Source organism: Leptidea sinapis, chromosome 20 (genome assembly GCF_905404315.1).
Source record: "Leptidea sinapis chromosome 20, ilLepSina1.1, whole genome shotgun sequence".
Taxonomy (NCBI): Eukaryota; Metazoa; Arthropoda; class Insecta; order Lepidoptera; family Pieridae; genus Leptidea; species Leptidea sinapis.
In genome coordinates, this window is record NC_066284.1 from 12,959,785 (window position 1) to 12,975,032 (window position 15,248).

The window sequence follows — 15,248 nt, forward strand, 5'->3', positions numbered from 1 at the left end:
GGTTTCAGTCGACTTTGTTAAAAACCGATTTCACCGACCGTTACACTATCTAGGCTTTTTAATATTTATTGTTATAATGGAATTTCTAATACAAACTCAGTTAAATTTCTACTTACAGACAGTCTGTCTGTCTGTCAGCACTCTGAAGCGAAAGTTAAGTTGCGTTTTATCACACTCAGCAAAGGTTTACCTAAGTAAAGTCTTAGCAAAGTCTAAGTAAGCTCTATAGATCTCAGCCGTAATACCCCTAGTATTACCGTTGATACCCTTTAAATTAGTTGTTTGCATGCTTTTGTAGTTTGATGCAACTGCTGAATAATAACAATGATTAATTACTTCCGAATTTTTCATTGTTTAAATATGTATTCAGATTAATTAAACATGTTAATTTACACCCGTAAGCCAATAACATCAGCTGTTGCCAAGTTAAATAAATCAACGCTTGACAGTCGAAGTGTTGACAATAAATTGCGAAAAGACCCGCGGGCTCAAAGGAAAATCGCCACGAGAATTACACGGGAAACTTTTTTAATAACGCAACCGTGAAACGATACTATCTCAATTGAGAAATGTAACAAAAACCGAGTAAGAAAAATGTATAAACACGTCAGGGGACCGGTCCAGGTAGGTACGCCATTTTTTATTAAATCGAACGACAAACACCTATGCTCGGAGCCGAGAGCGAGACAAAAGAGGATTTACGAGCGCGACGCAATGATGTCCCTGTCTCATGTACGCGGCCACTGCATTCGTGGGGACAAAGAATAAGTAGTAATAAAGACGTGACATTCTTGCAGATGTTTGATAAAACTTAATACTTGGCAGTTTGTTCGTTCCGGTGCTATTAAAGGCAACGACGATACGTAGTTACACGGTCTTTAGTTCACGAGACTCATGAAAACATTAAAGGAAATGGACCTCTGCAGCTAGGACGTATATAACAGCCTTTTTAATTTCACTAGTGGCCCGGAACTTGGAAAATAAAACGGGAAAACATTGGATATCTCAATTCAACGCCCGACGTAACTTGATTGCGTTTGAAGTGCCTCAAAACAGGATACTTAAATAACAAATAAAAGCCTGCAATTTTGAAACATGTTTAATTTATTTTGAATACAATCTGGAGTCAACGACAAATCTGGTTGATGTAGACTCGCGTGTTTCTTGTGGCAATTAGCGGGACAGACACGCGATATTTTTGCTCCAGATGAAAAGGGATACGCTCGAATTCGATTTTTACCTGACGTTTTTAAGTAGCGCTGATATTGGCTTAACAGAATGCGGAAACATAAGTTCTGTGATGATAAACTGATGTGATACTTCTGAGTTTTCAGGATACTGGGTAGTATGGTTGAAGATGCAAATTCAGTAGATGTTTTTTGATGAGAGAATCTGTTTAGCGCGCTGATCACTTTTGTATCATTGATAAGACTGAACTGTCACATTCGTTACAGTAAATTTTCTATGCAAGTGCGATTAGAAAGATCAAACTTCACTTAATTAGATCATTTATACGTCTAGATAGATGTTTGGGGAAAAACTTGCCTCGTACATCGACTTTGTGCCGCAGTGGCCACATCTTCCGGCTGATGATGATGATGAACCCTTATCGTCTTTAAAGATTAGGTAAGACAAGGTTTTGCTGTAAGAATAGTAATGTTGAATACTACCGCACCCAAATAAGTTTTCACTTCAATAATAAACAGAAAATTATTTTCCAACTATATTGCTCTATCTGGTCATACAGCTAATCGAATAAAGTATACACATGTTCGGTACATGCTACAACTACGTACGTAAAAGCTTTTCTTGGCCTCTTTTCAAGGATTTCTCCGATTCAATCCTAAAAAGAACGCAAGTTAACCTTTCCTAAGACTGCCATTGAAAAAAATCTTGGGCTACAGAAACCATATACAGTAACCCACATAGTGGGAGTCTCCTTTGCACAGGATGCCGGCTAGATTATGCGTACCTCAATGGCGCCTTTTTTGCCTTGAAGCAGTAATATGCAAGAATTATTGTATTTCAGTGTGAAGGGCGCCGTAGCTAGTGAAATTACTGTGGGAATATCTTGTGTATCGAGGTGACGAGCGCAATTGTAGCGGCGCTCAGAATATTTGGGTTTAATAACAATCCTGAGCGGCACTGCATTGCAATAGGCAGGGCGTATCAATCACCACCAGCTGAACGTCCTGCTCGTCTCGTCCCTTATTGTCATATTTTTTTATCTATGAATAATAAATCATAATACATATTGAACAATAAAGCAACTCGAGCTCATATCAGCAATCCAATTTAATGACACGCCGCTTCCAAAATTTTGATGACGAGCAACTTCTGAAATGAATTCGCGGAATAACCTCCAAGTCATACGAAACTCGTAAAACTGGCAACAAGGCACTCGCCATCCCGATTACGTCCTGGATTTAACGACCCTATCGCTGCCACTGATACATTTCTCCTTTTACACGCAAATCCGAGCGGTATTGTCTAAGTTGAGAGGTAATATACTCTAAGTTTTAACATCAAAACATCGAGATATAAAATTTCGGCGGGAACACATAAGGCTGTGTTACGTAAATCGATTGTTCAGCTTTCGGGGAAGCTCTTTTGTTATCGATGTTTATTTCGGAATAATATCGTTTACTATATAGTAGTAGTGTGAAGGACGCTGGGTCGGAGCAATAAATCTTTTTTTCGACACAGAAAGACCGTCACTTATTTATACATTCCCTAAGCCCTAGATGAAATTTTTACTTTAAGGTCGCATATGAATTCTATAGAAATAATCCCACTCAGTTAAAGAATTGATCTTGATAATATAAAGCGAAATAAAACGTATCAAACAACATTATTACTACAATATTTTCACTCTTCCTAAGAAAACAAAGCAGTAGTTGGCTTTCAGCTTAAATCAATTCTATCGATCATCCATTTTTTGAAGTTATACTTATTTGGGCGCGTTATGAAAAAATAATGAGAGTGAAATTTTAAGATGCGCACGCATCACTGTAACACAAAAGTAACAGGTTGAAGTTGGTTCCTAAAATTTTCTGACGTTTGCGTCATTTGTTGATTGTTTTTGGTTTCTTCATCTATTATTAGGACAGGCAAAGGGTTCAAGCTCATACAGCCGTATTCATTATTTAATAATTAATTTGCGAAGCCATCTTTGCAAGTTTTTTTTTTTGGTTTCTTCGTCCGTTATTAGGACAGGCAAAGGGGTCAATCCCAGACAGCCGTATTCGTTATTTAATAATTAACTGTCAAAGCTATGTTTGCGGGACTAAATAATTTTAAAGATTTTTGTTTTGTTAGGCCAAAGAAGTATAACTTTTTGCGTGGATACATAAGTACACACACACACTTTTTTTTATTTATACAGACGAGGAAGATATAAACGAGTGCACGGTTCACCGGATCGAGAGCTTCTCATTCTGCACTTTAGGTACGAAAATGTATACATAGGTGCGCGGAAACATCGAGGTAGGTAATTCACATACAGTCGGTTGTCAGTCGCTCACTACAACAAGCGTGCAAGTACTTATTTTCTGTATTTCTTTGTTTGATTGGATTAAAGGTTTTTCCCAAACATAGCAAATCATAAAAAAACATTGGATAAACCAAACAAACGTACATATTGCACCCAGGTACAATATTAGAGAAATAAAAGTAGGTAATTATTTCATCAGTATTCGTGTCAGTTTTAAAATAACTAGTTTTGGTTACTTAAACAGACTAATAACGTTAAATAGCCCCTACTGTTATTCGCGCCCCTCAGCACTGTGTAGTAGAACACAATAAGTAAACTTGCAAATGGACCGTAGTGTGCGTTAACTAATTTATAAATGTATTATTAGTCCACCACAGTGACGAGCTCAGTACGATTTAAATTGAAGCTAGAATCTAGCTATTACTTGTGAAACCAAACTAAAATTTTGTTAGGATTAATCTTTATTCTGTGATCTGATGTTATAGTTCGTATCCACATCGTATCGTAAGGAAGCTCATTCCAGTTTGGTTATTCATAGCAGAAACGTTTCTGAAATGCACTGTATGTTGAGTTATATCTTCTTCACACTCATAGTAGTTACTACTATAATTTAAAATAACGGACTGATGTTAGTTACGAATACTTGGAAAATTCATTTAGAATAAACATCACGTATTGGTAATTTTCATTATTTTCATCTCACAAACAAGATCCTAACGGCAAACGAAATTATTACTGAGTCGAGCCTTAACAATAAAATAGGCTTCTTATAACCATGTGGCTGTAGGCGATCCCTAAAGTATTGCCGTACCTACTCAGAGATGTGAAGGTTTCTTGAAACAAATAATAATAATAATTTGTATAGTCATATATGTAACTACCTAATACATATAATATTAATGAGAAGTAAAAATAATGATCGCAGTAGATGGAAGAAAGTTAAATAATTAATAAACTTCTAAAAAGGGTTGACTCTAATGTTCAAAGTTAATGATAATTAAAAATTTGTATATATTAAGTATGTTTATTTTTTTAAAGTTGAAGTTAAAAAAGAATTAAATTATTAAAAGTTTCTTGGTACCGACAAGTTTCCGATTTTCCTTCATCAGGGTGCGTTTTACATTAAATTAATAAAATGTAGGTATCTTTTTTTTATGAAAATAAGGGTCGAGACTGATTCGACATACGCCATGCCCATTACAATGCAGTGCCGCTTAGGATTATTGAACAACCTAAAACTTCTGAGAGGCACTACAATTGTGCTCGTCACCACATATAAGATGTCAAGTCTCATTTGCCCAGTAATTTCACTAGCTACGGCGCCATTCAGACCGAAACACAATAGGTAATGCTAACACATTACTGCTTCACGGCAGAAATAGGCGCCGTTGTGGTACCTATAATCTAGCCGGCATCATGTGCAAAGGAGCCTCAAACTGGTAAAAAATCTAAGTAATAACAAAACCATAAAAAAACCTAGATCCACATTTTTTTTTACAAATTAAAAAAATTAAGAGTAGTTATGTACATAAGGGAATATGTTGCAGGTACGAAGATACGGAAAACTTAATACATTTTTTCATTCTTTTAGAGTTATAGGTACATAACAAAACTAATAACATCCGTGTTTGTCAGATAAAAAAAAACAAATCAAACACCAAATGCCTATGGGAGTTATTCCAACGTTTATCTCACCTCGCCAACCAGCATTACTCGGCCAGATTGCAGGATAACATAACAAGCTTCACCGAGACACCACTTAACTACTTAACACCAGCCTGATCCGTGAACGCCCAGCGCTCGAAACAAGGGAATTCGGTAAATTACAGCGTTTACAAAATTGAAGACGGACGCTTAACAGCTGACTAATTGAAGTCCAAGTGACTTGATCCCGTTAATATACCTTTATTATGCCAGAAGTAATCGTGGCTCGGCTGATGGCAAAATTGGTGCAAGTGTTTCGCAGAATTGCGGGCGTTCTGTTGAGAATTATTTTTAAAGATCTGTGGTATTTCGTATTCTTAATTCTCAGATAATTTAAAAAGCTCTATATATATAGACTGTGGCAGCTGTGAAAACGTGGAAAAAATTGAGGTTGACTGTTAACATCTATTTTGAGCTTTTCACGCACATTAATACAATGTGACGTAGCTTGACACGCAAACTAAAGTAACAGACCTGGCCTGTTTCATCGGTTGCCTAGCAGCAAGAGGCTCTATCTACAAGTATAAATTATCTCAAACTTAACTTAACATAATTGTACTTACCAAAACAAGCCTTAAAATTAATGACAAAAACGCGTGTAATTAGATAAAAAGCTGTCTACAGCAAATACTGACTCCTAGGTAAATAAATGGCGCTGAAATTTACAATAACAATAAGGAATGTTGTGATGTGACATATACGATAACTAGTAAATATAGAGTAAATATTACATTACAATATAATTTTACTACTCTGAATCTGTAAATAGAAGGGATGACGTGGTGTCTAGTACATTTAAAAATAATGAATGATAAGTAACCGTTACGAATGACAACACATAATTTAAAGTAGCAGACAACATACATTTTTTATTCCTTATGGTTCAATACTGTGTCATATAGCACTAAAACGATTCTCCTCTGTGTTTATTGAAGTGAACGTCTATGAATAATAATGTCTTTGGCACGTAAGTTTGACATTTAATTTCCCGGCTAAAAATTTAACTTTTCCAACTACCACGTTATTGTAATTTAAATGATAATAGCAAGTACCTTTTGGCATTTGATATTTTCTATCAATTTTCATTTTGCTCTCGTTATCGTTTTGACAATGAAAAATAACAAATAACATAGAAAATGGTTTACTTATTTACATACTAAAAAACGCTTATTTTTCAAAAGTTTGTATACCTACTTACGTATGTTAAAACATTTTTATTTCTTTAAACAAAACCTTAAGGGTAAGTACTTACATATATGTTTTCTGTAGGTATATATTATCATTTATAATATTAATTTAAATATTACAATAAAGGGGAGAGGAGGAGTAATGTTAAATAAAGTACAATTTATTTCACTATTTTACAAGAAAATATTTTCACTTGGTTATTTTTATAAGTGATGAGCGTAATTATTGCAAAGTCGAATTTTGAGTTCAACAGATTATTCTAAGCGGTACTCCATATCAAGTAATGGCCACAATAATGTATAAATGATAACAACCACGGAACCCTCATTGCGCGAGTTAGACACACTTATCCGTGTTTTAGGAGGCTTCGTCAGCACACTATTGTTAAAACGACCACCACAGCGTGCCACTAGTTTAATTAACTAAACAATGACTCAATACAGTTCTAGTTCAACTGGTAAGTTATCTTAATAACAGTAAAAAATACTGGATCATCTTATACCGTTAGCCGAGTGGCCAGTCGTGGATTTTGACTTAAGATAACTTGAGCCCGCGTACTTAGAATAGTTTGAACTTTGAAGGTCAGCTTCGAAGGAACAATAAAACCATGAATTAAAATGTACCCGTAAAATACTTTCAATACCAATTACCTATGTGAGTATAAATATCACAAATAAAATTAGTTTTTTTGGGATAACTCTCGACACTAACTACTTACTTACCAAGATAAAAATTCTTACAGTTGGGTTAATAATCAGTAAGTCGCAATAGCACATTATTAAAACTTGTAAAATAATAAAATTCTAGTAAGATAGTTACAATTAAAAACTGTGGACTGAATGACTAATCAAAAAATTTTCCCCTAACAATTTTTATAAATATACACTCTCATGCCACAGACAATAAAAATAGCTCCGTGAAAAATGGATATAAATTTTGAATTTAGAACGCCCCAAGCGAAAGAATGCGACAGCGATACATCAATCGCAGGGCGTTCCACCGCATGACATAGGCTCAACCATAATTTTATTTTTCCTAGTCAATTAGCCCACGGCAAAACGCATACAGCCGAGCCGGGACATATGTCGACATCTGTTCAACGACCAATGAAACGCGTTTCCGGACGCTTTCGAGATTTTTTACGAAGTAAATTAATGCTCGGGGTGTTTGTAAAACTAAAACACGTGCGAATATGCATCTCAGATTTTTACTTACTTATTGACGCCCTTTTATGATGTCTTAACGATCAACGGTTGCAATTTAGTTCCCGGCTGGAAGATCCAGTTCAAACATTATTATTGATTTTTATTAATAATTAAAAAAAAAATACAAATTGGCTTACCGACAAGTGTAACAAATCTAAAGTCTAGATAGACTGTGACAGCTGTGAAAAAAAATGTCGAGACTGTTTACGTCTATTTTGAACAATGCACGCACACTAATACAGAGTATACGTACAAATCGCGAGTGTAAGACGTAGCTTGTCACGCACACTAGAGTAAGAAACCTGGCCTGTTTTCATCGGTTGTCAGCAGCAAGAGGCTCTATCTAGACGTATAAATTATCTCAGCTGACAATATATAAGATACAAAAAATAATTAAAATACTTTCATGTGAAGACACTATAATACCTACAAATTTATTTTAATTTGTATAATTAATCCCAGATGTGAGCTTAAAGTGATATACTTAAGAATAACAAATTGTTTAGACACCAATATAATTTATTTTCTGTATGGTAAAAAAAAATTTCGTGTCTACAATGTACCTACACATGTCAGAAGTGAAACTTCTTTGGCATACTAATTTTTAAATCCCATTTATTTTTATACTAATCTATTCTCTAAATACTGAATGTTCTCGAAATCTAATGTTTTTGTCAATATTAGAAATTATTAATAAAAATTTTCATGTAGGTTTAGCGCACGGCCGCGAGTAAGTAGAACCGTCTTACCTACTGACATCTTCACTATATATTTCCTAAAAACATCCTACATTTTCGTGTCATTTTATTGCGTTTCAACTGTAAAAATTTTACCCACATGCGCGCAAATGTGTTTCACTTTAAGTAATAACTATTTAAACATTGAGAATTGCGTTGCAGTCACAAGCCAAAATCACAAAAAAGCCTTCTTTCATTTTGGGAGGCTAATCCTCGAGTGATTTTAAAATTATTTAATAGTCCGATATTTTGTATGGCTGGACTACTAAACTGTCTATTAATGAGTGATCTGTAAAAAAGACACCTACTTATAAGTTATCAAACTGAAGGTAATATAGGTTGAGATATTTATTTTATTCTTGAGCGGTTCCCAGGCTACTTTCTTACGCAACAAAAGCTGAAACATAACGCAGAACCTTAAATACAATTATTTTAATATACTTTTATACGTATTACAATATTTTATCGGTCAGATTACCGCCATCAATGCTGTTTACGACCGATTTACGACTAAATTTAAAAAAGCTTTCGTGGTGGTGGGTTTAACGAAAATATTTTATGTACGTAATTTAAATTTGTAACAGAACAGATATTTAAAACAAATACTTTGAAACGCGGAATGTCTACATAAATACTTAAGTTATGATAATAATAATTACCTACTTATCGTTTACAAAAAATATTTTATTAAAATTAATGAATAATCTTAGTACCTAAAAGGACCATATTATGCGACAAGATGAAGCGATTACAAATTGCAAGTTCAAGTTGAATTACAAGGGTGAAGGAAACAAAGATAAGAGTTAGTTTAGTCTAAATAAGTGATTGTGCTAAGAAATAATATTTTAGTTTTAGAAGTAAATAATTTGCATGCATATTATCTTGCAATACCAGAGGAATCACAGAAGCGTTTCAGGACTTTTAGAGAAGTGTACAAGCTGTTTTTGAAGGTATCGTCCTGGAAACACCGCACAAGGAAGCTCATTCCAGTGCTTATTTGTACGTGCAAGAAAGTTACCACATCCAGATGGTGGATGATCCTTATTGTCGTGCGAAGGTGGAATTCGGCGGCAGGAATCAGGTGAAACAGCTCTTCGAAACACTCCCTGTAATAAATGCGATAGAAGATGACCAATGATGTCAAATGACCTAGCCGTTCACAAACCACTGGGTGCCCGACAATTCGAGCAGCTTTGCGTTGCACGCGGTCAAATATTTCGAGCTGATACTGGGGTGTGCCAGACCAGAGATAAAATACTCCATATGTGGCCGGAGCTAGGTGAAATTACCGGGCCATGGAGACATAATATGTCAATGTGACGAGCGCAATTACTTTTCCGAAATTTGTGTTCAATAAAGAATCCAGAGCAACCACTACAATGCAATGGTTAGGAGTGTTGAATCACTTACCTACATAATAATTTCTGTAGCAATGCCTCAGACCTGAGACGTGGGTGGATTTCTTAATGACTTATAATTCAACAAAAATACTGATTTTATTTGTCTACAAAGGCTTTTCTCGGAGTTGGAACCGACTAGTTTGGGACCACTCGGAGGTCCTTCATCAGGGTGAGTGAAGTGAGTTCTCAAACTCATTGAGACGGGACATCACTACCAGCACTACAACTGCGCTCGTCACCTTGAGACATAAGATGTTAAGTCTCATTTGCCCAGTAATTTCACTAGCTACGGCGCCATTACGACCGAAACACAGTAATGCTTACACATTGTTGCTTCACGGCAGAAATAGGCGCCGTTGTGGTACCCATAATCTAGCCGGCATCCTGTGCAAAGGAGCCTCCCACTGGTAATGGTGTTAAATATGGGCTGTGGTGGGTCACAAACCGCCCTATTTGTCGTGCTATTATAATTATAAAGTAATTAAATTCATTGATCTTCTGAAGAGTAAACAACATAAATAAACGGACTTAGGTAATTTTTAATATGCTGGAGTTGGGAAACGGGTTAGATTGATATTGTCTAATTAAACTAGAAAGTTGGAATTACTACTTCATACAAGTTAGCCCTGTTAGCTCGCTAGAAGTGTGCTAATAAGTTTAACGTATGTCTGTCTGTATTCCAAAGGAACTACGATACTAAAATTTTCTTTTCCGCGTGAATGCTGTGATTGATGGAGACTTCTTAGGTACGGGGGTATTTTTGAGATTCGAGATGCTAGATTCCAGAGTCTATTTTTGTATATAGATGTGTGTATTTTATTAATTTCTAATATCTCCACAGATATTCATGAATCAATGTTATTTGCACGATTATTGTAACCGACTTTTAGCAAAGAGTTTGACGATACAATAATATCACAGCGACTCAATTATTTAAGCATAGGTATCGCTCCCTGATGGACGGACTCCGGCCAATATACTCGAACAGATTTATTTGTCAATGGCGCATTTTAATGTTTCATTTTAGCTTTTTATCTGATTTGGTATTAGAAACATTGTGATAACAATTCCTCGAAAAATATTCAATACATTTTAATAAGAGTAGGTACCACTCTTAATCTAGAACCCAACCCCTATTAATAAAGCGTGCGGGAGAGAAGACTTTCTCGAACGGAAATTTAGCAAAATAGAAAAGGAAAGCGAATTTATTGCCACTGTGACAGATTTAGACTGACAAGTCGTAAACAGTCAGCCACGCCTGGAACAGCTGCGTAATATTTTGAATATTTTTTTTTTTATTATTTACTAGATAACGCACACATTAACAAATCATAAATGATCACGCATTATCGGTCTGTCAAGTCGTGTATACGATGGTATATTCTAAGTCTATGATAATAATAATCATTACCTCAGATTCATCCATACATGAGATTACATCCATATTTGTTACTACAATTATTTGCTAACTTACTAAATAGGTACTTAGTATGGTATGAACTATTAACCCATAATTATTATGACAGTAACGCGAGTTCAGTGCTTTTTCCCACCATTTCCAAAAGTGGGGAACGTACCAAAAGAAGTGTACAAAAATAACTTATATATATAATACTTGAAAATCTAGCCAAAATAATATCCATGAAACAAATGGCACGTTAAAAGTTTACCTTTCCGAAGTCATTTTTTCTCATCTTCGCCATATTACCTCTGAAGCAATACCTAATTACACAAGGTTAAATTTTATAATGCAAAATCCTGTTCATTTAAAGTACCTGTCGCTACAAGATGAATTTAACACCGTTATTGGTGACTGTTTTCGTGAATTCGAGTTAACAAAGCTATCCATTATGTCTTGTTTAATTAGCAAGATTCTGTTCTCTGTAATTAGTGGCTATATAGCTCGAAATTAATGAAAGTTCATTGTTTTCCATCTACTTGCGCCATCTATCGACAAGATAGATAGCTATTCCTGTAGCGTACCTATTGTATTCTTTATTTCTTAAATGCAGGCAGCAATACGCTTTACGCTAAATAATAAATACACTATGTACATATTAAAATACACATACTTGCACGATATTATTTTATAAGATTTGTAAAACAAAAACATGGAACAAGGCGTACCCTTTTATAAAGGGCCGGCAACGCTCCTGTGATTCCTCTGATGTTGCAAGAATTCTCTTCACATTCGTGAGCGGCGGTGATCACTTAGCATCAAGTAACCCGTCCGCTTGTTTGTCCTATCTACCATAAAAAAGCAAAATACTTAATGCTGTACAAATATAATTACTTACTCATCTCTAAGTAGGTATGTAACCTTTGATATGTTCATTGTTTTGAATACCTAAGTAATATTTACGTTTAGACTATATGAACGTAGGTACTAACTGCAAGGAAGCGGAATATCCGTTTATGTGTATATTACAGTTTATAAATGACAGCAAAGTAACGAAACATTTAACTTCAAACCAGATGAAATCCCGACGATTTACATTACTGTCATGCGGTGCGCATCTAGCATTCACAATGCAAATACGAAACAAGTCATCAATCCGCGCTCGATCTAAAGCTTCGCATGTGTATTATGTATGGAAACAAAAACGAATCCCAACTATCGATTTAACTACGAGGCTCACAGAAAGAATTCCTTACAACAATGAGACGGTGTAACAATAAATACCTTAATGATATCCCGTGATCGAGAGAAAAGGCGTCCGTCGCAGGCGGTACCCGTTCCAAACTGTTCAAGACAAATCCGACACTTTAGCAAACATAACACAGAACATCACCAGCCAAAATAGCACAATCTCACTATGTACACAATATCCACAACACTATGGTTTTACAATGATGTTTTTTCGTAACGGAACGCAACACAACACATTACTGTCAGTGAACCGACGCGCTCGGCAGCCGGGGCGCAACTGAACTGGTTTTGAAGGGAGCGGGTGCGCGGGGCGAAGTACGGTCGCGCGGGTTCGTTTCGTTTCGCTTTTATCAAAATATTTTGTGAGTAATGCACGTGTTATGTTTGTAAGTGCATCGGGATAGGCCTCGGATCTTTGATTAAACTGTATCTGAAGAGATAAAGATAATAAAATCCTACGTAATGTTAATGCTAGAACAAGATGTGAGGTCTTTGTCTGCCTACGCTTACCATTCGGCATAGTTTGCTAGCATTCTCGAGGCTTAGCGATCGTTGCATTTGTGGCTGTAATCAAATTTACAACGTATGGGTGGTTCGGTATTAGGTTTCTTATTGGACATAATCTTGATATGCAACCCGATAAAGCGAAGATAGAAATTGCAAGCTCAAGTTGGATTAAAAGGGCGAAAGAACCATAGAAAAGACTTAACTCACTAAATAATGAAAGTATTGAAATGGAATCTGGTTATATTATATTTATCAATCTCAATGGAATACGTTTATTCAAAACGGACTTTCAGGATATAAACTCTGTAATCACAGACAACACGATATTTAATGGATTATTTTTGATGTGATTCCTCATTTCGGTAGTTTTGGATAGCAGTATCATAATATAATATAGAGCAGTCAACACGAACAATTATTCGCCAATAGCCTCTACAGTCTACATGTAGCTACTATCTCTGCCGTTACGCATATTACCTATGTGATGGATAAGAATTTGAAAATAACTTATTTTCTTAACTATTTTAGTATCCAAACCGGTATGGTCAGTTTTTTTTATTGAATCATATTCATAATGCTAATTATGTGTTGTATTTGTACCTAATTATGGATGAAAATAGATGTAAAATTGTCGTCCAACTAATTATTTATAAATTTGTTTATTTGCATAAAGATAATATTAATTATTAATTAAATTTGGGCTTGCTTAGTGAGCAATGTTTTTGTAATTTTATAGTTATTATGTGTATAATACAATAATAAAACAGGGTTCTTCATGATCTCTAAAATGACATTGCTTGCGGCGGCGTCGTGTACCAAGACGTCTCCTTTCCTCAAATATGTGGGAAAGGAACGATGGCTGGTCCATGCATCATCTCGTAAAGAGTTGCTGTGGTACCAGGTCGACCTGTTATATTTAATAAATCATTGTATTTGTTGGATGCAATTACTAATTATGACAGTAGTCACGTCCATCATGTTTACGAAGCATCAATGAAACAATGAATGCGACGTGGGTCGGGTCGTTCTCTTCCCTAAAATATGGTCGAGGGAGGCGATGGCTGGTCCATGCGTCATGCTAGTGAACAAGCGCTACTAGTGGTGGCTTGATGATCTTATTACCTGGAGGTCTACTTCATATATTTTTTATTTTCTTTATTTAATTATCTTAAAGTTAAAATTATTACATATTTCATTTGAAAAAATGCTGGCATATATATATATATAATAAAGGCATTATGCCTTTATTTATTTACGGTATGTGTGGATTGATGCATCTACTGTACTCAATAACTTTTGTGTTTATAATTTTTTTTTATGGAATAGGAGGACAAACGAGCTACGGGTCACCTGTTGTTAACTGATCACCGCCGCCTACAATCTCTTGCAACACCAGAGGAATCACAGGAGCGTTGCCGGCCGGACTTACTCGTGTAAGCCTTTCAGTTTTTGACGTTTAAGTATTTTTATTGCGTCATTTTGCATATATATTGTAATTGAAACGATTTGTGAATCGCATTCAAAATAAGAACTTGTAACATGTTATCTGTTTTGAAAAGAGCAACCTCAGAGTTGTTTTGCTCATTCTTCTCTCAAAAATACATATTTCAAGTGTCATTTACCTATGAAATAAAAATATTTTTGATTTGATTTGATTTTAATTTATGCTCTAAGGTTTGATGCATCTAATAAACAATCATTTTTACATTGAACATGATTTATATACCTATATTTTGGATGCAGCACCTTTCAAACTTATTAGTAACGTATATTACAGCCACTATAAAATACTTTTTTGAGGGTTACAATATAATATAAACAAACATTATAATGTTATTAATAATATATTATTGTTATTATTATAAGATCGAGTAAAGAATACTGGGAAAGTTTCTTGCCGGCGCTGGAGACGGCTCTATATTATGATTTTAAAAGCTTTAATGATGAGCCCAGTGGTTAGTGACCTACTGTACTAAAGGTCCCGGGTTCGAATCTCTGTAGGTGCAAATAAATATATAATGAATATGGATGTTTGTTTCCGAGTCATGGAGGTTTTTAATATGGTCTGTATGTTTAAGTAAGTTTATGGTGTTAAATCTATATATTAAACATATATGAATTGCTGTGCGTTAGTCGCGCTAAGACTCAAAAACGGCTTGACCGATTTAGATAATTTAATTTTTTATTACGTTCGTTATGGTCTATGGATGGTTTTAAAAATAACGAAATTGAAAACAAATAAGGAAAATAAATTCCTATTTATTCATAGGTCACGCCATCACAGAATCACGCGAGAACGGCTGGGCCGATTTGGCTAATTTTTTTGATGTGTTTCTTAGTGTGAGTAAAAGGTTCTTATGAAAT

The 15,248-nt window shown here is 35.1% G+C and overlaps 1 protein-coding gene across 3 annotated transcripts in view; it reads right to left on the reverse strand.

Annotated features, from left to right (window-relative positions):
- The window catches only part of LOC126970076 (latrophilin Cirl), a 335,802-nt gene extending 323,159 nt beyond the window's left edge, over nt 1-12,643 (reverse strand). For all 3 annotated transcript variants that reach the window (XM_050815749.1, XM_050815747.1, XM_050815750.1), the window contains exon 1: nt 12,411-12,643. The gene's annotated coding sequence lies outside the window, so the exon portion shown is untranslated. The remainder of the gene's footprint in view (nt 1-12,410) is intronic.
- Between the last annotated feature and the right edge of the window lie 2,605 nt (nt 12,644-15,248).